This window comes from Bactrocera dorsalis, chromosome 2, assembly GCF_023373825.1.
Source record: "Bactrocera dorsalis isolate Fly_Bdor chromosome 2, ASM2337382v1, whole genome shotgun sequence".
Lineage (NCBI taxonomy): Eukaryota > Metazoa > Arthropoda > Insecta > Diptera > Tephritidae > Bactrocera > Bactrocera dorsalis.
This window is the reverse complement of record NC_064304.1, coordinates 40557820-40578235: the sequence shown is the minus strand read 5'-3', so window position 1 is coordinate 40578235 and position 20416 is coordinate 40557820. Positions and strand designations below refer to the sequence as shown.

At 34.7% G+C, this 20416-nt stretch overlaps 1 protein-coding gene across 4 annotated transcripts in view; it reads right to left on the bottom strand.

Moving 5' to 3' along the window:
- LOC105224605 (5-hydroxytryptamine receptor 1) overlaps positions 1-20416 on the bottom strand; it is a 184702-nt gene that overhangs the window by 129663 nt on the left and 34623 nt on the right. For 2 of the 4 annotated variants that reach the window (XM_049448655.1, XM_019989669.3), the window contains exon 2: positions 13703-13759. The exons of the other annotated variants lie outside the window; for them this stretch is intronic. The gene's annotated coding sequence lies outside the window, so the exon portion shown is untranslated. The remainder of the gene's footprint in view (positions 1-13702; positions 13760-20416) is intronic. 4 annotated transcript variants of the gene reach the window in all.

Here is a 20416-nt window from a genome sequence, read left to right as displayed (position 1 = left end):
AATTGCACAGACAATTTAAGTTTGCCGTAGACAGCAATAAAAAGTTGAATTAACGTTTAAACGTTTAATTTCAGCGCCGCACGCGAAGACACTCCGCAAACTGAAACGTACAGCGAAAAAGTTGAGCGAAATTATATGAAATAAAGCCCATAAACAGAAGCCAAATGCGCGCTGCTAAGCCTGTAAGTCGGCTATATTTAAAAAATTAAAACCATATGAACACATGCACATGTGAATGTGGGTGTTTGTGAAGAACACTTGCATGTGTACATGGCGTATGAGTAACATTTAGCATTCACAAGTGGCAGTCAACTGCTTGTCTCATTTATTTTCTGCGCTTTCAACGTCATGCTTTCCCTTATGCATAGGCACATATGGACTCATCCGCCACACATACGCATGCATTTGAGTAAGCGTGTGCTGCAGAAGTACTGCAGTGGCAAGCAGCGGTGCGGCGCATAAGTGCGTGCTTGTGTGCAACTTTAAGTATCGAATTTATATGCCGCAAAGCGCGTAATTTTTACTAAAGCAACGACGCGCTTAAGTGCTTTGACTTTGGCGTTGCGTGCGAAACACTCCCGGCGGCGTATGAAATATGACACCAACTGTATGCAAGGCTTCGAACAGTGGTGCAGTGTAGGTACCTTCAGAAGGGTGCGATGTACTGGAGGCTCAACGAGAATTTTAATACTTTAAAGAATGCTTGCCGCTAAAGAATTACAGTCTATGGTCAGAAGAAGTCATTGGTCCCTCCTTCTTCAGAAGATGGAACTGACCAAAACGTTACAGTCAATGAGGTACTCTGTAGAGCCATAATTGATGACTTTTTCGTGTCTTAAATTAAATACTGTTGATATGGACGACCTATAGATCCAATAACACGGCGCTACATGCCATACAGCTAACGAAAGCATCAACAGTTTTATGTAAACTTTTGGTGAGCACATTATCTCGCATGATGGGTCGGTGGCGCGTACTCTAATATCGTCCAATTTAACATCGCTGGACTATTTTTTGTGTGTTATGTGAAGTTAAAGTATAAGTATAAGTATAAGTATAAGTATAAGTATAAGTATAAGTAAAAGTATAAGTATAAGTATAAGTATAAGTATAAGTATAAGTATAAGTATAAGTATAAGTATAAGTATAAGTATAAGTATAAGTATAAGTATAAGTATAAGTATAAGTATAAGTATAAGTATAAGTATAAGTATAAGTATAAGTATAAGTATAAGTATAAGTATAAGTATAAGTATAAGTATAAGTATAAGTATAAGTATAAGTATAAGTATAAGTATAAGTATAAGTATAAGTATAAGTATAAGTATAAGTATAAGTATAAGTATAAGTATAAGTATAAGTATAAGTATAAGTATAAGTATAAGTATAAGTATAAGTATAAGTATAAGTATAAGTATAAGTATAAGTATAAGTATAAGTATAAGTATAAGTATAAGTATAAGTATAAGAATAAGTATAAGTAGAAGTAGAAGTAGAAGTAGAAGTAGAAGTAGAAGTAGAAGTAGAAGTAGAAGTAGAAGTAGAAGTAGAAGTAGAAGTATAAGTATAAGTATAAGTATAAGTATAAGTATAAGTATAAGTATAAGTATAAGTATAAGTATAAGTATAAGTATAAGTATAAGTATAAGTATAAGTATAAGTATAAGTATAAGTATAAGTATAAGTATAAGTATAAGTATAAGTATAAGTATAAGTATAAGTATAAGTATAAGTATAAGTATAAGTATAAGTATAAGTATAAGTATAAGTATAAGTATAAGTATAAGTATAAGTATAAGTATAAGTATAAGTATATGTATAAGTATAACAAACATACAACACCAAAAATCTGTCCAACTGTCCCTCTTTTCGTCATAATCTAGAAAGAATTGGAATTCTAATTTATATATCAAAATTTGTTGGGATAAAAAAGTTCCAACGACACAATCATAGAATGAATATTAATAATTAATGTATGTATGTATAAATATTAATGTATGTTGCATTCAAACCTAAAAACTGAGAATTTGCTGGTTTCTATATCTGTAAAATGCCTTTAAAGCAAGAAAGAAGGGTAGTAATGACCAGGGAAGCTTCTCATAAAGAGAGCCAGTTCGAACTAACTTCATTCTCATATTTTCAGAAGTATTTGTTCAAGCATACCTTCGTTGAATACTTGCATTAAAATTGGTTTATATATTAATAGTCAATCAGTCATTGCCTTAGATCTCGTTGAAATAAAATTTAGTTCACAGTTCTGATATCAAAAAAAACTGGTCATTTAAAGTACATAAAAGCCTCAAAGTCATATATCAAATCAAAACTAGATATCTTTGTTTTGTGTTGCGAAAACTGGAGTGTGTTATAGTACATTCCAATACGACTTCTTTTTATCACACTATTCTGCGCTTTTAACCCACTGTGCAACAAGCTTAAGGCAATCACGCCTTTTACAAGCGGCGCCACGTGAAAGCGGCGGGAGACTACAGAGAATCCGCGTAATTGTCGAATTTCAGACAGCGGCCCGAATAAAGGATGTTGCAAGCCGAGTAAATAACAGTAATGCGTGGCTCCGGGAAGCACCAAAACTCCAAATGTGTGTTAGAAAAAAGCACCACGCTAAAGCCCCGCAAAATCGTCAACACAGCTGTTGCAGGATACTTATCGCATTACCGTTACGCTGGCGAAAAAGTAAACGCAAACAGCAAAGCTAGACCGGCTAGACCAGCTAGACAGCGCACGTTTGGACTTCAAGCATTTCATACATGAACGCCGCAGTAAGCACAAAATCTGTCCACTTATTTACATGAACCGGCGCCACTGTCAACCGTTAATAACTGTGGAGAGCGGTGTTGGTGGCGTGCACGCAGCCCGGCAGTCTTGCTAATTTAATGCTTGCGCTGACTTATTTATGCTCATGGTTTGTTGCCGTTACACTCTTCCTCTCTCTCGATCTCATTTTTACGTCGCACGCTAAGTAGGTAGGTATTTAATTAACGTGTGTGGGCATCTCACGGAATTCATTTCGCTTTTGCATACAAATTAATTTCTTGTCATCACTTGTGGTGCGTGTAAAGAATGTTGCCTCAAGCAGTGGTCGCATAGTCGCATTTGTCAGCGTGCGAAAATTTAATAGTTGACCTCATTAGTGAATTCCATGGGCGTTCGTGTCTTTCAACTGAGTATATACATACTCGTATATGCATACACTTATGAATATTTGAAGTTGAAAAAAAATGTATATGCTTATAAGAAGCCTAAATCTTACGCGATCTGAAAAAACTTGAATCCAGTTCTTAAGCTGCCAAAATTCGATTTTCTATATGATCAAAAAACTAGTGTATAAACGTATGTAAAACTATGTATCCAACATACAAACACATTTCATCCGATCGTTTCTGAGAAGTGATGGTGCCAGAATATCTTTCATAGAAAAAGAAAAAGTTTTTTTTCCAGCATATTTTCAATATTGATGTTACTTTGTAGATCCTTCTGCTATACATATGTTTATGATATTTTGCAAGCATCTTAACTTCGTTAATTAGTAAATTAGTTGGAAAAACCAGTAATAGAATAGATTCGTTTGGAAATTGTTGTTGATTGCTTTTTTTGATATTGTCAAGGTTATGATGATGCTCCAGCAATCGGATGAAGCCAGAGGCTTTCATTAAAGCTTCGCAACTCTCATACAGTAGTCGCCTCCTCACCTCAAAACGAAGTGCACCGAGGAATTGTAAAAAAATAAATCTTTCTTAAATGTTTTAATACCTTAGGTTTACGTCCGTGTCAATAGCAACAACTGAACGAAGTTTCTCACGTTTGCGAAAAATCAAAATCTACTTTTGGAATGCAACAGTTCAAGAGGGACTCAACGATCTAGCTTCCATGAATATTCACAGAGACATGGGTGTGTAAAATTTTCATGGAATCGATATTGTTTGTGTAAACATAGAAAATTATCTGAATAAAATTTTTTCATATCACAGGTCAAATAAGGCTTTACAAGTATCTAGATAGGTACTACTGGAACGAAATCCATATGGGTTTTCCTTAGAACTAACCTTCAAAATGCGCGTGTATAAATTTTAATGTTGGTTCATTGGTTCTGAATAAAACACTTTTTATTATGAAAGCAATGGTTAAAAAGACATTTTCAAATCTTGCTTTTAAGAGGAAAAAAATACAGTTGAGTACTGTGGAGGCAAAAACTTGTCTTGATGACGGGCAATACCCCAGACAAAAAATTCATCAAGGTTTGGTATGACAAAAACAACGTTTTTGAAGACGTTCAGCCATAATAAACCCTAGTTCTTGTGTCGATATGTGAAAATGAATGAAACGTGGCTCCATCACTCCATGAATTGGGCTTCGGATTGTTTTCGAATCCGCCGATCTAGCTTTCAGCGACTATTCCATGTTCTCTGATCTTAAAAGAATGCTCTCTGGGAAAAAACTTACGTCGAGTGATATCAAGAAGTTGGAAGGTCGCTATGTTCAGTGTATCACCCTAGAAGGACTGCGCCCAAAAAATAAGGTGAAATTTGAATTTAAACTGCGCGCATCGAAGGATTTGGAGAATAATTTTTTTTTTTAGGTTGGTAGTACTGTCAGTCACATTTATGTCAAATTTCATGTCAAAATATTTATTAGTGTTTGAGATACACGTCGTTTTGTGAGCTGCTAAAAGTGAGTTTTTCGTTTTTTGCGATGTCGAAATTTGTTGAGCAAAGAATTTGCATTAAATTTTGTTTACGGAATCAATTTTCTGCTGCGGATACATTGAGGATGGTGCAGAAAGCCTTTGGTGATGAGGCTATGTCTAAAAAAAATGTTTACAAGTGGTATAGTGAGTTCCAAGCCGGCCGTGAACGTGTCGAAGACGAAGAGCGTCCAGGGCGACCATCAAGCTCAACCGACGAAACTCACGTTCAACAAATCAAAGATTTGGTATTGAAAAACCGTCAATTAACAATTAGAGACCTTGCTGATGAAGTTGGCATATCGAAAGGCTCAGCCAATACCATTTTGAAGGATGTTTTGGCCTCAAGCGCGTCAAATCTCGACTGGTACCGAAAACATTGAATTTTTTGGAAAAAAGGCGTCGCGTTGAAGTGTGTGAGACGATGCTTTCCGACTACCAGGGTGTCATGAAATGCATTATAACTGGCGATGAGACTTGGATCTATGCTTACGATCCCAAAACAGCCGATCAATCGAGCGAATATCGTGCCAAAAGAGAGCCGAGGCCAAAAAAAATTGCGCCAAAGTCGCTCAAAAATCAAGGTCATGCTGACTATTTTCTTCGATTATCATGGTGCTGTGCATTATGGATTCCTTCCAACCGGTCAAACAGTCAACAAGGAATATTATTTGAACGTTATGCATCGTTTGCGTAACTCTATCCGCCTAAAAAGGCCGGAATTGTGGAAAGACAATTCTTGGTTTTTACACCACGATAATGCACCATCCCGTACTGCCCTCGTAATTCGTGATCATTTCGCCAAAAACTCAACCCATATCGTTCCGCAACCACCGTATTCACATGATCTGGCGCCATGCGACTACTGGCTGTTCACCAAGCTCAAAAGACCGCTCCGGGGACACTGTTTTTATATGATGGAGGAGATTCAAGCCGCAGCGAAGACGGAACTGAAGGCTATCCCGGAAAGTGACTACAACCAGTGTTTCGAAGATTGGAAAATCCGTTGGCATAAGTGCATTGCATCGGAAGGGGATTACTTTGAAGGGGATGAAATTGATTTGGAAGAATAAATAAAGAATTTTCAAAATAAATACAATGCCACCTTATTTTGGGCACAGTAGTCTATGATGAATAAAAAAATAAATAAATTTGCCAAAAGAATGTGTTTTACCATGGTGGGCCGGGGACTTTACACATGACCTTTTATATACATATTGCATAAAGCGAACTATAACTATGCATGTAGGAGATATGAGTGGGGGACTTTTGAATTTAAATGTTAGTATGCAAGAAGAAAAAATTAAATACCTGTTATCTTATTGAGTATATGAGTATCTTGTAAGCACAGAAATTTGTTCATGAATTTTGCTAATACTTCTGCTGATATAAATGTTTTGTCGATTTTTTTGGGGTTTTGAACCCCATAATCCTTCGGCCGATCCGCCACTGTATGGGAGTAATTATGCAAGCAAATACGAGGAAGAGTTTTGAAAACAAGCGCGTTTAAAAATAAACTGATAGAACTGAGGCTTTTAAAGGCTGTAACTCAAAAAAGTTTCGAATAATCATTCAAAATTTTAATGTGTTTTTAAGAAAATAAATTATTTAAAGTGATTTTTTAATTAAGATGTGCCCCTTAAAATAATTACAAATTCTAATTTTTTCTGATTACTATATATGTACCTACTTATAAAGTTGTGGACCATACACAAAAGGCAAAATTATCACAGTGACCAAAATCGATTACAACAATAAATGTAATCGTTATATCTCGTTAGCGCATTTAAAGAAATAAATACTTGCAATTTTACATATGCAAGAGCTTGATGTGCCAGTTTTTACTCGCCCACATTTGCTCATAAAATTAATTACTTGCAAATGTTTGCAAAAAAGTGCGCTTTTTTTTATTTCTTGTCTCTGAATTTGCTTTGATGAAATATTTATTAAAGTGTTAGAAAAATCCAGGCTGCCAGAGGAATTTGTGATAGTCTTTTAATGAGCGGCTTTTATTTTAAACTACATAAATACATTTATTTGATGTTATAATTTTGTTTCGTACAACTGTTTGTATTGTAATTGTAAATACTTATTTGAAGCTGTGCGTAAATAACCTATATCATGTACAACACATTATGTCAGCTGGCCAAATATATTTAATTTTTGTATTCTAGCCTTCTATGAAAAATTTATTACATTTATTTAGTTGTATTATCAATTTCGTTGAAGTAAGAATATAAACTAAAAAATAAATATTTTTAAAATATCTGAAAATAAGTATTTATTTTAGACATGTTATGTACGAGTTATTTCAAGCAGTATTTTTAAATTCGCTTTCGTTCATACAATTGCGTACGAAAATTGTCAAACGTAATCACAAGACTTAAATAAAGCATGAATAGACGGAGAGTTAGAAAGGATGACTAACTAAGATACTAAGCAGCATTGACATTTGTTTTGCATAATGTTAGCTTGTAAAAATATAAGTGTGTGTTTACCTTTTCTACTCTATACATATTATTTTATATATTTGCTGATATTTCCTCTCGAAGTTAATATTCTCTGCTAGGTAATTTAATAATTGATCATGAAGAAGGTATTTTTCATAGCCTGTTTGAGCACGTGTCAAAGGTGGACACCAGAACCCACTATTTTACTTCAATAAAAGCGAAAAAGCAAACTAGGCAGTTGAAAAAGTTGAAAATGTGAATACTTTTTATGGTTTTGATAGCTTCATAGACAATCTTTCGGAATTTCAGTTTCCTCGATTTCGTTTAGGTGATTTTGATTGTATTCACGTCACAAATTATCGGAAATATCGATCAATGAAAACAAATCGTGTTTTGATTGCCTTTTGATCGTACAAGGATAAACAAGGCAAATGATCGCCCAAAGAGAACCATGCGAAAATTGTCAATAGTGTTATACCAGTCTTCGGACGTAACAAAATTTGAACTCGCACTTACCGCTAGCACCTTCATCGACTACCTGCCAGCGGATAGCGTAGTTGGAGTCAAACTCATACACATTGCAGACAAATATCTCCAGTTGATCCGAGAATCTAAGTTACTCTTGTGCCACTTTATTCGGACCGAGGTTACTGTAGTCAAAAAATGGTATGGCTTTTTATTAACATAAAGTGTAACGCTCTGAATGTTGGATTATTATTCTCGGTGAATGCTGGAAATATGCTTAAGACCCGTAAAAAGATGACCAATTAGCCGAATATCATGGCAAAGGTGAGTCGAAGTCGAAACTTCCTTGTCAAAGCAGGTCAAAACTCAAGCTTATGTTGACAGTTTTCATCAGTTGAAATTATGTTGACAGTTTCGATTATCCAGATGTAGTCCACTCTGAATTCCTTCCGAATGGCCAAACTGTCAAAAAAGAGACTATTTGAGTGTTATACGTCGTTTGCGCGAAGCTCTGCGTAAGAAGTGGTCGGAATTATGTGCCAACAACTCTTGATTTTTGCACCACGATAAAGCAGAGCCACATACTGCATTGCTTTTTCGTGAGTTTTTCGCCAAATTTTCAACCACTATCCTGCCTCAACCACCCTATTCCTTTGATTTTGACCGGGGGGACTTCGGCTATTCAGAAAACTCAAGCGACTGTTCCTGGGAAACCGGTTTTAGTCAATTGAAGTCGCTACACCCATTGATTGCTATTCCGTAAATTGACTTTTACTATTGTTAAGAAAATGGGAGAAAACGTTATCACAAGTGTGTTGGGTCCTAGGTGAGTCTTTGAGGGGGACGACATAGATTTTAAAGAATATGTAAATTAAGAATTTTAAATGTAGGAACAATTATTAACATAGTTTTACAATTTGTTCATAGTAGTATATATTCGCACATATAGTAAAAATGTAAAATATGCGTAAATTTCATAAATTTGAGCCAAAACATGCAGCAATTTGGTTAGTCAGAATTTGTCTGGGCGCATTCATACACACATATCTGATTTCTAAACACAATTTTTTTTATTTAATTGCGCATTTTTGAAGACTTGCTTTGATAACATTTTGCTTCAATAAGCCTACATTCATACATATGTAAATACTCGTAGACTAGCTTCGGTTTTCCTAAGCGTCGATTCAAATGTATACATAAATTCTGCTTCACTGACTTTGATTTCTACTCTAAACGAAGTCACTCATAAGAATACGAACGCGCAAGCACATGCGTGTGTAATTTAATAATCGGATTTTTTCGAAATTTTATAAATTTTCAATTAGTTATTCAAGTGAAGCCCAACAAATGCATGCATTATGGAAGCAAAACAAAAACTTGTTCTTAGGGCAGATGAAACACAAGTGTTTTAATTAATTAATTAATTAGCCACACTTCAATACATTTTACCTCAGCGCCAAGCCGAAAAAGTTGCGGCATAACGCCAGCAAAATTCACATAAAAGTCACTCGGCCTTCAAAACTAACAAGCGGCGAGCGGGGAGTGAGCGGGAAGAGCAGAGCACAGTGCATGAGAGGGAGGCAGAGCGGGAGAGAGCAAGCTATTGTAATTCTATTTCAATTAAAACGCTATATCAGTATTTAGCTAGCCACGACGCTGGCGATAAGATGGCCAGTCAGCCGTCATACATACATATGTATATTAATAGGGCGCACACAAATTTATTTACATAAACGTAGATATGTACATATATACTTTGTCTATGTATGTGTGCGTTTGTATATGATTTTGTGTTATAAAATATGACTTGTGGCGAGTACCAACAGAAAACGGCGCCCTTGCATATATGTATGCAATTACATACTCGTATAAATACATACATAAGTACATATTTTCATATTAAAATACATGCATACACATATATGTTTGTACATATGTACATACTCATATCTTTTGCTTTTATGGCATATAAATCGTTTAAAATTGATTATGTCGCCGAAAAGCCATGGAATCAAAGAAACACTGAGGAAACAACAACAACAAATGCAAACAACGCATACAAATTATAGCAAGTAAACAAGAAAAGCGCACACAAAAGCGTTTAGTGAAAAGAGCGAGTTAAAAATATTTAGTGTTACAATTTATAACCTTATAGCGCCGCATAATAGAAATAATTCATACAAACATACACACTAGGGTGAGACAAAAAAAGTAAAATATATAATTTATGGCTAAAAATGAACCTATGCGCAGCCTGGTCCTTCCTGGATGGCTTCCATAATACAAAAGTTTCCTTTCAAGAACTTGATGCCGATCGTTCAGCTTCTATGGCAGCTATATGCTATAGTAATCCGATTTAAACAATTTCTTCGGAGATTACGTTATTGTCTTACGAAATAATCCATTACAAATTTTCGAAAGATTTCTCGTCAAAATAAATTTTCTCCACACACCCTCTAAGGGCCTAGGCTCCAAACGGACATGTCTAAATAGACTCAGCTCGTCATCCTGCTCATGTTACTATAATATATATTTCATAGGGTCCTCGCCGTTTTCTTCTTCTGGGTTTTACAAAGTTCATGGCAAACTTCAGGGTACAAAAATTGCCCAGCAGCACAGGATTTTACATTTAATTTAAAAATGTGTCGGTGAACTTAATAGCCCAGCACATTGATTATTTCGATCAATTATGCATCAATTTCACAGCACGTTTACTTTAATGAATACCGTCATCTTGAGATATGCTGAAGGCGCTGTGGCGCAGAGTATCCAAGAAAAACCGACTGAGTTCATTGGGTTGCGCGCAATAATTGTAGCTGTTCGTATCCACTTCATAGATGGATTGCGGAAGGATCTGATTCCGATTTTTACTAGAAATCTTTGTTCAGCAATGAAGCTCATTTCTGGTTAAATGGATAAGTTAATAAATAAAATGTCGCATTTGGAGTGATGATAATCCACAAACCATTTTTGATTCATTCCCCTTCCCATCCGTAAAAAGTTACTGATTTGTCTGATATATGGACAAAAGAAATCATTGGTTTAAATTTCTTCAAAAATGAAGTTGTCCATAATACTCGTATTGCAGTCAACGACAAGCTCTGTAGAACTATTATTAATAATTTACTTGTGTTTGAATTGAGGAATGTTGATGTTCTATGCCATATAGTCAACGAAACAATCAATTTGTTGAATCAAAATGTTGGTTAGTGCATTATCTCGCATCGTGGGCTAGTGACATGATCTCCAGACTCTTTTTTGTGTGGTTATGCTAAGTCGCTTGTATACACAGATAAGCCAGAGACCTTGACACCTTGGAAGATAATATTCGAAGCGTTATTGTTGACATACAGCACCAGTTGTTGCAAAAAGTGGTCGAAAAGCGGGCCTCTCCGATCTTATTTCTGCGCTCACTTGGCCGATATTACTTTTTCAGTGTAAAGGCGAACCCTTATTTATTTTAAAATAAAGCTAAATTCTTGGCCATAACATAAAATATGGCCGTTTTATTTTTTCTCAAAAGCCACATTTCCAAATAAACACCCTTTAATTGAATCAAAATTGACAAAAATCTCAGATTCATATAAAATGAAATAGTTTATAATATGATTCAAGATTTGTCAAAAAAGTGCAATATTTATTAAATCATTCTCCGTCGCTTTTGTAATAATTTATACACTGCATGTTTTGACCTTTTAAATTTTCAAAAGTTTTCAAAAATACATATTTTAAATGTTTGAGGCGTTTAATTTATTATAAAATTTGTATATAATTTTATTATAATTTTTTTCGGCATACGGGCCCATTTTTACACATACATTTGATAGATTCGTTTTTGACTCACCCTAATACACAACACATGCTTGCACTCAATAATATTTACTTTTCGGCGCACTTAAAGCGCTTCAATTAGCTAGAATTCTCACATACATATATGTATGTATGTATGTATAGCATGTATCTCATAACGCCCGCCACAAATCATAAGCGGAAAATAAAAGGCGAGAGCAAAAAATAGACAAATACGGGTCAGTAAAGGCCACCGTGAACTGAAAATTAGTCGCCACCTTTTTTTTATTATTTACATACATACAAACACCTTTGTTAAAAAATTTCATACACGGGGGAAGACCGAGTACTTTTTGATAGCGCCCAGTGGAACTTTTTGGGGATTTTGATTTATTTCTGCGCTTGGTAATAAATATTTCTTCGACACAAATTATATTTCATAAAGTAAGCTTGTATATAAATAATAATAAAGACGCAAGCGTGAGCAATTGATAATTCGTTTAATCGATGGTTATTTATAGCATTCGCTCGAAAGACCAAAAATATTTGATTTGGGGAACAAAGAGACGCGCAAACTTTCAGAATAATGCATGGCTTGATAAACGGTTGATGAAAAATGTTTAGTACACACATATATAATAGAGATAGAAGTGGTTAAGCGAAAAAGAATTTGTATAAACTTTAAGTTGGAAAATAAGTATTGGCTGTTATAATAAAAATATTTATTTTACACTGATTTTCTTGGTATATACATGCTATCGTACATTCGCATTTGATAGAACGATGTATTTTAGAACCTTTTATATTACTTTCAACAAAAAATATTTGAAATTGCTATAGAAATTGAAAGGAATGAGGAGAAGTCCTCTTAAAACAAATTCTCACATATTATTTATAGTATACTATATATAGAGTATATAATTATTATAAGGTATTCCATACATATTAATGTGGCGACCCAGTTCAGATTTGAGTAATATCTGCAGTCATAACTGGACCATAGGCGTGGCACCGCAGACTTTTAGGTAAAATCACATATCTTGAGCCCTGCTCGACCAATTTAAACTCAATTCGCCACATAATATTCCTTTGATATTCATAACTTACAGTGCGAAAATGACCAAAATCGGGGTATAACCACGCCAAATTCCCAATTTTATATTACTTTTGATGCCGTTTCTTTACAAACCAATTAATATAACGAGAAAACTTTGCACCAATGGTGCCTTATGACCAAAAATTATCCAAATCGAACGAAAAATATTCAAGCCTCTTGGTTCCGAATTCGTAGACCCCAGTGAATAAAGTTAATTTTGTATCGAAAATATCGGTCAATGAGTGAGATAAATATTTATAATTTGGAGAGAATGCTCGCCTGATATATTTATGTGTGTGTAACAAAAATAGCTTGAAGCGGGTTAATACTTCCCTTAGCCCCCATGTAATTGGGTAGTCGAAAAAGTCTTTTCGTATTTTGTCAAAAGATGTCGTTGCAGTCGTATATCACATTGTGTCATACCATACAGTGTTGGAAAGGTGATATTTTGCCTTCTTCTTTTTACTAAAAAAAAATTAAAAAAAGTTGAAAAAGAGTCACAGCTTTTCAGAAATGAGTGAAAATAATAAAGAAATTCGCTATATTTTGAAATTTTTTTATAAAAAATGGAAGAATGCCACGCAAGCCACCAAAGAAATTTGTGAAGTTTACGAAGACGATGCTGTATCAGTTCATCTAGCACAACAATGGTTTGCTCGTATTTTGTTAGAATTTTGCAAGGAGCAATAGCGTCTATTTATATAAGTGAAGTGTGGTTATGTTCGCTGATCGTCATAATAGGGAACGCACTTGGGAACCCGTCATCTTTTCACTAATAACGGAGTTAAGATACTTTTTCTTAATAGCTTTGCAGTTACCTGCGATTTTGCTGTGGCCTGGCAACCTTTCTTGTCTTTTTACGAAGTGATTCGGTGCTACTGACATTTTGTAAAGTACGACTCGAGTTTCTCTTCTAATCAATCATATATATTTACATTTAGAGCATGATTAAAACTTAAACAATGCTTAGACGAAAAATATTTTGAGAATAATACTTAAACAATATTAATATCAAAATCGCAATATTACAGTTACATATTAGAGGTTAATCGTAGTTGCTAAGCTGCATGGTCTATGAAAAATATAGCTAAATAAATGAAAAGACAGCAAAATGTTCATCTCATTAAGGTACTAAATTCGTAAATATTATTCGAAAACATATTTATTTCCATAGAAAAAACAAATCCAGTTTTTTAAACTAACCTTTTCTGAAGGGTTTCAAGCCATCCTAGGTGACTTCTTGAATTGCTTCGTAAATTGCTGAAAGAAAGTAAAAGAGAAATACGTAAAAACACTCGAACAGTTACTTATTCATAACAAATCATAATTAAAGCAATATTTAAAGCATTAATGGCATGAGTAAAGTCTTAATAGTACTTCTAAAGCACAATCAGTGCTGCCATTTTTAATTAGTTCTACTTTACTGCTTAAAAACTTTATAGCTAGAGAATTGACACTAATTATATATATAGATATTATTACATAAATATTGACATTTGTATTATTCAATAATTGCTTCCCGCAACAGTGCTCTCAAGTGTCAAAGCTTAACGGGTACTTCAGCTACTCAAATAGGTACTTAGCGACAAGCACTATTAATAGATAAAAATCGCTATGGCAATACTATTAAATGCCATAGGCAATTAAACTCCATACAATTTTCGCAAGGTGTAGATAGCGGCGCAAATTTTCACTTTTTTCCTTTGAAATTCATAAATGCATTCAAATTGCATACACAAGCCGAAACTGGCAACAACAATGCGAGAAAGTGGAAACGTGAATTTTTATAAATTATTGTAATGAAATTTCCCTTAATAAGCTATTTGAAGCAATCAAATAACTGTCAAATAACCACAAACATACCTGCAATTGCGGAGCACCGCGCCATCCACTTCTATTATATCTAATTTAAATTCATCAAAAATATTTGCAAACAATTAAGTTAATAATCAACCACTGTGCCGTGTGTCAATAATTATTTAATTATCAATTTTCTGTTATAAATTAAAATCACGTATATAAATATGACTAATATAGCTTTTATTTTATTTGCTCAATTAAAAGGTGTGAACTCAGTAGTAATATAATAAATGTAAATTGCATATTTTTGCATTGGAAATTCATTGACAATGTTTACATACATTCATATACACAATACATACACACATGGAAAGCAATTTGAGACCTATTCTGCAGTTCGTCAATAAAAATTCTTTTATTCATATCAATAAAAATATATTGCAACAAAGTTATGCAGTCCAATATGACAAGTTATATACATAAATATGAATTACGGATACACCATAAAGGGTGTAAGTTTTTTGTGGGAACAAAGCTTTTAGAAGGGGATTTGATAGGAAATGCATTATAGAAACTATCGTGCAGTTATTTCATTAGACGTCTACTCTCAAAATTAAACAGAAATGGGACTCTTACTTTTGATTTGAGCGCGAAGATTTCAAAAAAATGAAAAGTATTATGAAATTCAAGGCAGCATGTTCATTTACCGCTATAATCATTGTGTTGCTCTTGAAGACGACTCTATTAAATAAAGAAATGGATTTTAGCAAAAAAAATGTTTTTCTATGTTAACCTACAATCTTTACAGCCCACCGGTTACAAAGCAGATAGAGCAGTGAGAGCAGAGAGCGTATACCTTCAAAGCAAAGTTTAACGTTATTTAAGCGCATCCCGAAGGCGTATCTGCATCGTATCGCGACTGCTGACAGAATAAGAATCCAATAGTTCATCAGTCGAAACAGTGAACCTAATCTGGCGAAGGCGAAGACCGTTTTATTGCCCAAAATAGAATGAAGAAAGTGTGATCTGTATTTACTTAAAAGATTCGGTTACTTTCAAAGGTTAATCCCAACAGGTATCCCACCCAAAACTACTATAAAACTAATCATAAAGACTCGTATAAATCGAAGAAGCACTTTGAGCCTATCAGAAATTTGTTGAGATGACTAATGACAGTTTCACCTATGCCTCCTGATACGCCGAAGGTATGGCTGCCGAGATGTTTCAACATCAGTCCTGCAAAAGTTGAACAATGGAGGAGCTGCCTGAATATTTCCACCTCACTTTCTTCCATACAACTATGACAGTTTGTGTAAGGCATTTAGTCTCACCAGGGCTTATAACAGGATATACAATTCTCATCATTCAGTTGAGTTTTTGCTGTCACTTTTTACAGAATCTTTGTGTTTAATGTTTGTAAGGAGGACTATCGGCATAGTAAGTGCTGCACACTCTCTTAGGCACTTAGTACGTTATGTTAAGTTTACCTCAAAATTTGTAAGAAGAAGAATGAAACGTCGTAGACCCTATAAAATATATATATATACGTTTAAATGATCAGCGTGTCTACCTGCGTCCAGATGTAGCCATCTGTGTGTTTAGAATTCTATATGCGAATTAGTCCCGCAGTTTTTATGATATTGTTCTGAAATTATGCATTCGTCATTTTCTCCCCAAATTAGATTAGAACGATCCAAATTACGTTCACGTGTGAAAATTTTTGTTCTTGGACAAAATATATTCACAAAATGGATGGATTATTATCCAACGTAAAGTTCAAATTTGCGAACAAATTGTTCAGGCCGGAACTCTGTAGCCGCCATACAAACTTAACCCTCTCTGTATGTCCTTTAATGATAAATGCTTAATTAAAAAGGCATGTAAGACGGGTATTATATAACGTGTACCAGTATGAAAGAGTGTTTTTTTTTTAGTGAAGAGGAAAGACTAATTTTGAACGAGAAATTAAAAAAATTTACTAAAAGTATTGAGCATTGCTTTAGAAAGGCGTTCAATTTCTGGCAACTTGTGGATAAGATGTAAATTTTGACTTCTGCTTAGGAATCGACTTGCTGCTGAACCAGCGCGTGTTCCGTCGATGAACACAAATGAAAGAGAAATTTTGTCAAATTTCAAAACAAAAATATCTTTATAGCGCAATAACGACTTTCCTACCGATTAATGAGCTTTTTGAAATTTTTATTTTTGATCATTGGACATCGTACTGGACTTTTTTTAACGTGCTATTTCAACAATTTATTTCGTTATTATACACCTAATAAATAAATATAAAAAACTCATTTTGTATTCGACGTGTGTGTGTGTGTCTTTTTTTTTTAATCTAACCTATTACTTAATTTCACCATAAAAAAAATCGTAAAAAAACAGTCATTTTTCTGAGGGCCACTCCGAGGGGATCCCTTGACAGTTCCAGTAGGTTTTAGGAGCTCATGATATATCGCATCCTTCTGATCTCAACAAACATAAACCATTGTCTTCTTACCGAATCGATCTGCTTTCGTAGCCGATGTTAATCGTTGTCCCGGATTAACCCCTGATTTTCTCCGTTTAAGATTCTTAAAATAAATCTAATTTTCATCGCGAGTGACAATTCGATGGAAAACTGATTTTCCTTTCGCAATTGTTTTTTCGAAATGGCATTTGTAATTTTTTCAATTCATATGGCACCCATTTCCCAAACTTTTTGTGCTTTACAATAGCTTCCAATCGGTCTGAAATTGTTTGTTGTACGACATTTCATATGGATGTATTTGACTCAAAGTATCATTTTCATTCAAAAATTGCTAGCAGTTCGGCGCCTTTGACGTGGTCTTCCACGTTCTTCATTTCTCACATCAAAATCATTAGCTCTGAATCATTGAAATCAACTTTTGCATATTCCTTTGAAGAGCTTAATCACCATAAGCCTTGACAAGTATTCGATGTGACTCTGCAGTACTTTTCTTCAAATGGAAACAAAAAAATAATGCTTTCCGCAAAGCATCACTTTTCGGTACAAAAATTCAATGACTGTAAGGTTGTTGCAATTGGCATGTTTGACAGTTGTCGAGCCAACCAATTAATTAAGGCTCATTCACAACAAATGTTCGCTACCAACTCATTGTTACCTTAATGCTCACTTCACATCTGGTAGCGTCGTTGCGGTCAAAGTTAACGTTTTTCATGTTCTCCACACGTTTTATAAAAATCATGTTAGAAGAACGGATTTTAATCCTCTCTTTAAAGCTCGCATAAAAACATCTGTATTATTGCTTCTTTCGTTCTCAAAATCTATAAAATATTTAATCGGATTCATAATGGGAATTATAGCTTGCATTGCTATGTACACTCAATAGGGATAAAAAGTAATTTAATAAAATTTCCGATCATTAGCCGTTAATGGACATAAATGTATAATGCCGCAGTCGGCATTGAACTTACAAGCATTTCTAAATTGAAATTGAAATGTCATATCAAAGGGAAAACGCGATTAACGCGCGAATGCACACGATATTCGAAGCGCGCAATTGCGAACGCATAAAAACTGTCATTTGCATGTGCACACTTAGTAATATCTTAATGGAGCAGTTTAATTTCATTACAAAAACACAAAAGCAAGCAAGTAAACAAACATATTTGTAAATGGCATTGTGTGTGAGCACGCTTCCACGTGGCGGCCAGCAACAAAAACGCTTGTATTACCAGCTGCAACATGCAACAAAGCGGCGCCGGCAACCACAAAACGAGAAAGCAATTAAACAACAACTAAACATGCCGTTATACACACATATAGGCACTCACAAGTGTATAGCGCCAACAACTGTTATAACAATTGCCCGTTATTTGCGCGCAAGAAAAGTCCAATGGGGAAATAGCTAACGCAATTGTAGACGCCTGTATTGGAGTCTGCGGCGAAATGAAAACTAAAGTGTATGAAAGGCAATGCAAAAAGCCCACACAAAACACGCTGAGCGAAAACAAATAAGCTAACAAACAATTAGTGGAAATGAACGCTGCACCAGCGTATAGCCAAAGCGATGCTCTTTGCCTGTGTGTGTGTGTGTGTGTTTGGGTGCGACGAGCAACTGTTGCTGACTGCAGATAATTACGCGCTGCGGCTGCTTCCACTGACATTTGATCCCGCAAACACATCGTTAATGAGTGCTCGTCACACTCGCTGCGCGGCAGAGTCGCGACCCCGCCACTAACGGTGCAATACATACAACCGCATATACCTACAAAGCATTCAATGGCATCGTGACCAAGGCAACTGCGAAGTGAAAAGTGGTCCGAGGAGCTCAGCAGTTAAGATAACTAGGCTGGAGGGAGCAGTTGTGAGGTTGTAGTTGTAATTTCTAAGTATGCACTTAATTTCAGTTGCGATTAATATTATGTAGGAGATCTACATTCCCTGTTTTCTACTAAGTATGCAGATAACTGTATATGTATTATATTATTATATGTATATGTAACAGTGCAGGAAAATCGTTATGAGTGACTGTTTTTGAGTAAGTCACCTAATGCTCCGACTATCATTCCAACGGCTTTATTTGTAGAGACAGCGTTTTTTTCTAAATAACCAGATTATCTATAAACATCGGCTTCACACTTAGTAACATATATATATTTATATTAAAAGATAGTTGTAGTATTTTTAATGCAATTACATATATTATATATATAAGTTCCGGGTCAAATAAATAGGATGACATGGCGTATACATAAAATTTAACGAGATATGATTGTGACATAAAATACAGTGTGACAAGTGACAAAGACAAGTGAAAATGAAATGAAAACGAGCATAAAACGTAAACATAAGCTGCACCGAAGCTATAATACCCTTCACAAAAATATATTCATGCATGGACTGGACTTTGATTGATCAGTTTGTATGGCAGCTATACGCTATAGAGGTCCGATCAGAACAATTTCTTTGGTGATTATACGCTTGTTTTGGAGAATAAACCATGTTAAATTTCAGGAAGATATTTTGTCAGTTAAAAAAGTTTTCCATGCAAGATTTTTCATAATTTTGATCGTTCAGTTTGTATGACAGCCATGTGCTTTATTGGTCCGACAAGGGTGGTTCTATCAAATAAGTCGCCTCTTGGGAAGTAAAGAACATGTGAAAAATTTCAAAGCGATATCTCAAAAATTGAGTGACTAGGGCGCGTATATACAAGCACCCAACATGGCTAAATCAACTTGCCATTCTGATGATCTACATATATATATATATATATGTATATATTTATAGGATCTCCGAACTATCCTTCCGGGAGTCACAAACTTCGTAGCAAACTTAATATACCGTGTTCAAGATATAAATGTATTTATCATGTATGTAGGTACTAAAAATAATACCAAATATCATATACCAAATACCTAATATCATAATAGCTCAACATCAAATACTAGTTAAATAAACATATTTTCTCATTAGTCGCTTGTATTGCTTCTAAGCCATGCATACTACAGCCTTTCGTTAGCATTGAGAATTAGGCAATTGACAGTAAAATAATTAACACACTTGAACAAACGATTATAATTTTAAATATTTAATCAGTTCGTTTTTGGGGAAAGCTATAATCCATTTTAGTACGCATAATCACACTCTTTGTCCAACAAATAAACAAAGGATCAACATACTTAATATTCTATCTTTAAACTTTAAACAAGCATGCTTAACGGTAGTATAGATATTAGGGTTAAATCTCTGATTACGTGCCACATGGCGACTCTGCTCACGTCCACCTTAAGCCCTTGCTAATTATGCACACAGCAAATATTAACAGGCCAAACTAATTTGTTGCGGTTTCCCCAAAGCGGAAATGTCAAAACTTACCTAGATAATGACTGTTCGTGATTATAATTATATAATAGCAAGCAAACACAACCATTTTTACATTTATACATATACTTGTATATACATACATAAAAAGAGGTTAAACATATGTTTACATGCTTATTATTATTTTGGAAAATATTTCGCCACTCACAATTTGAAAGTGCCCACCGGCAGCCGGAAGAATGCGACGAATGTCAACTTTGTTGGCTTTCAACATTAATTAGAGCACATTAATCACAATACACACGATACCCAGTAGTTAGGCA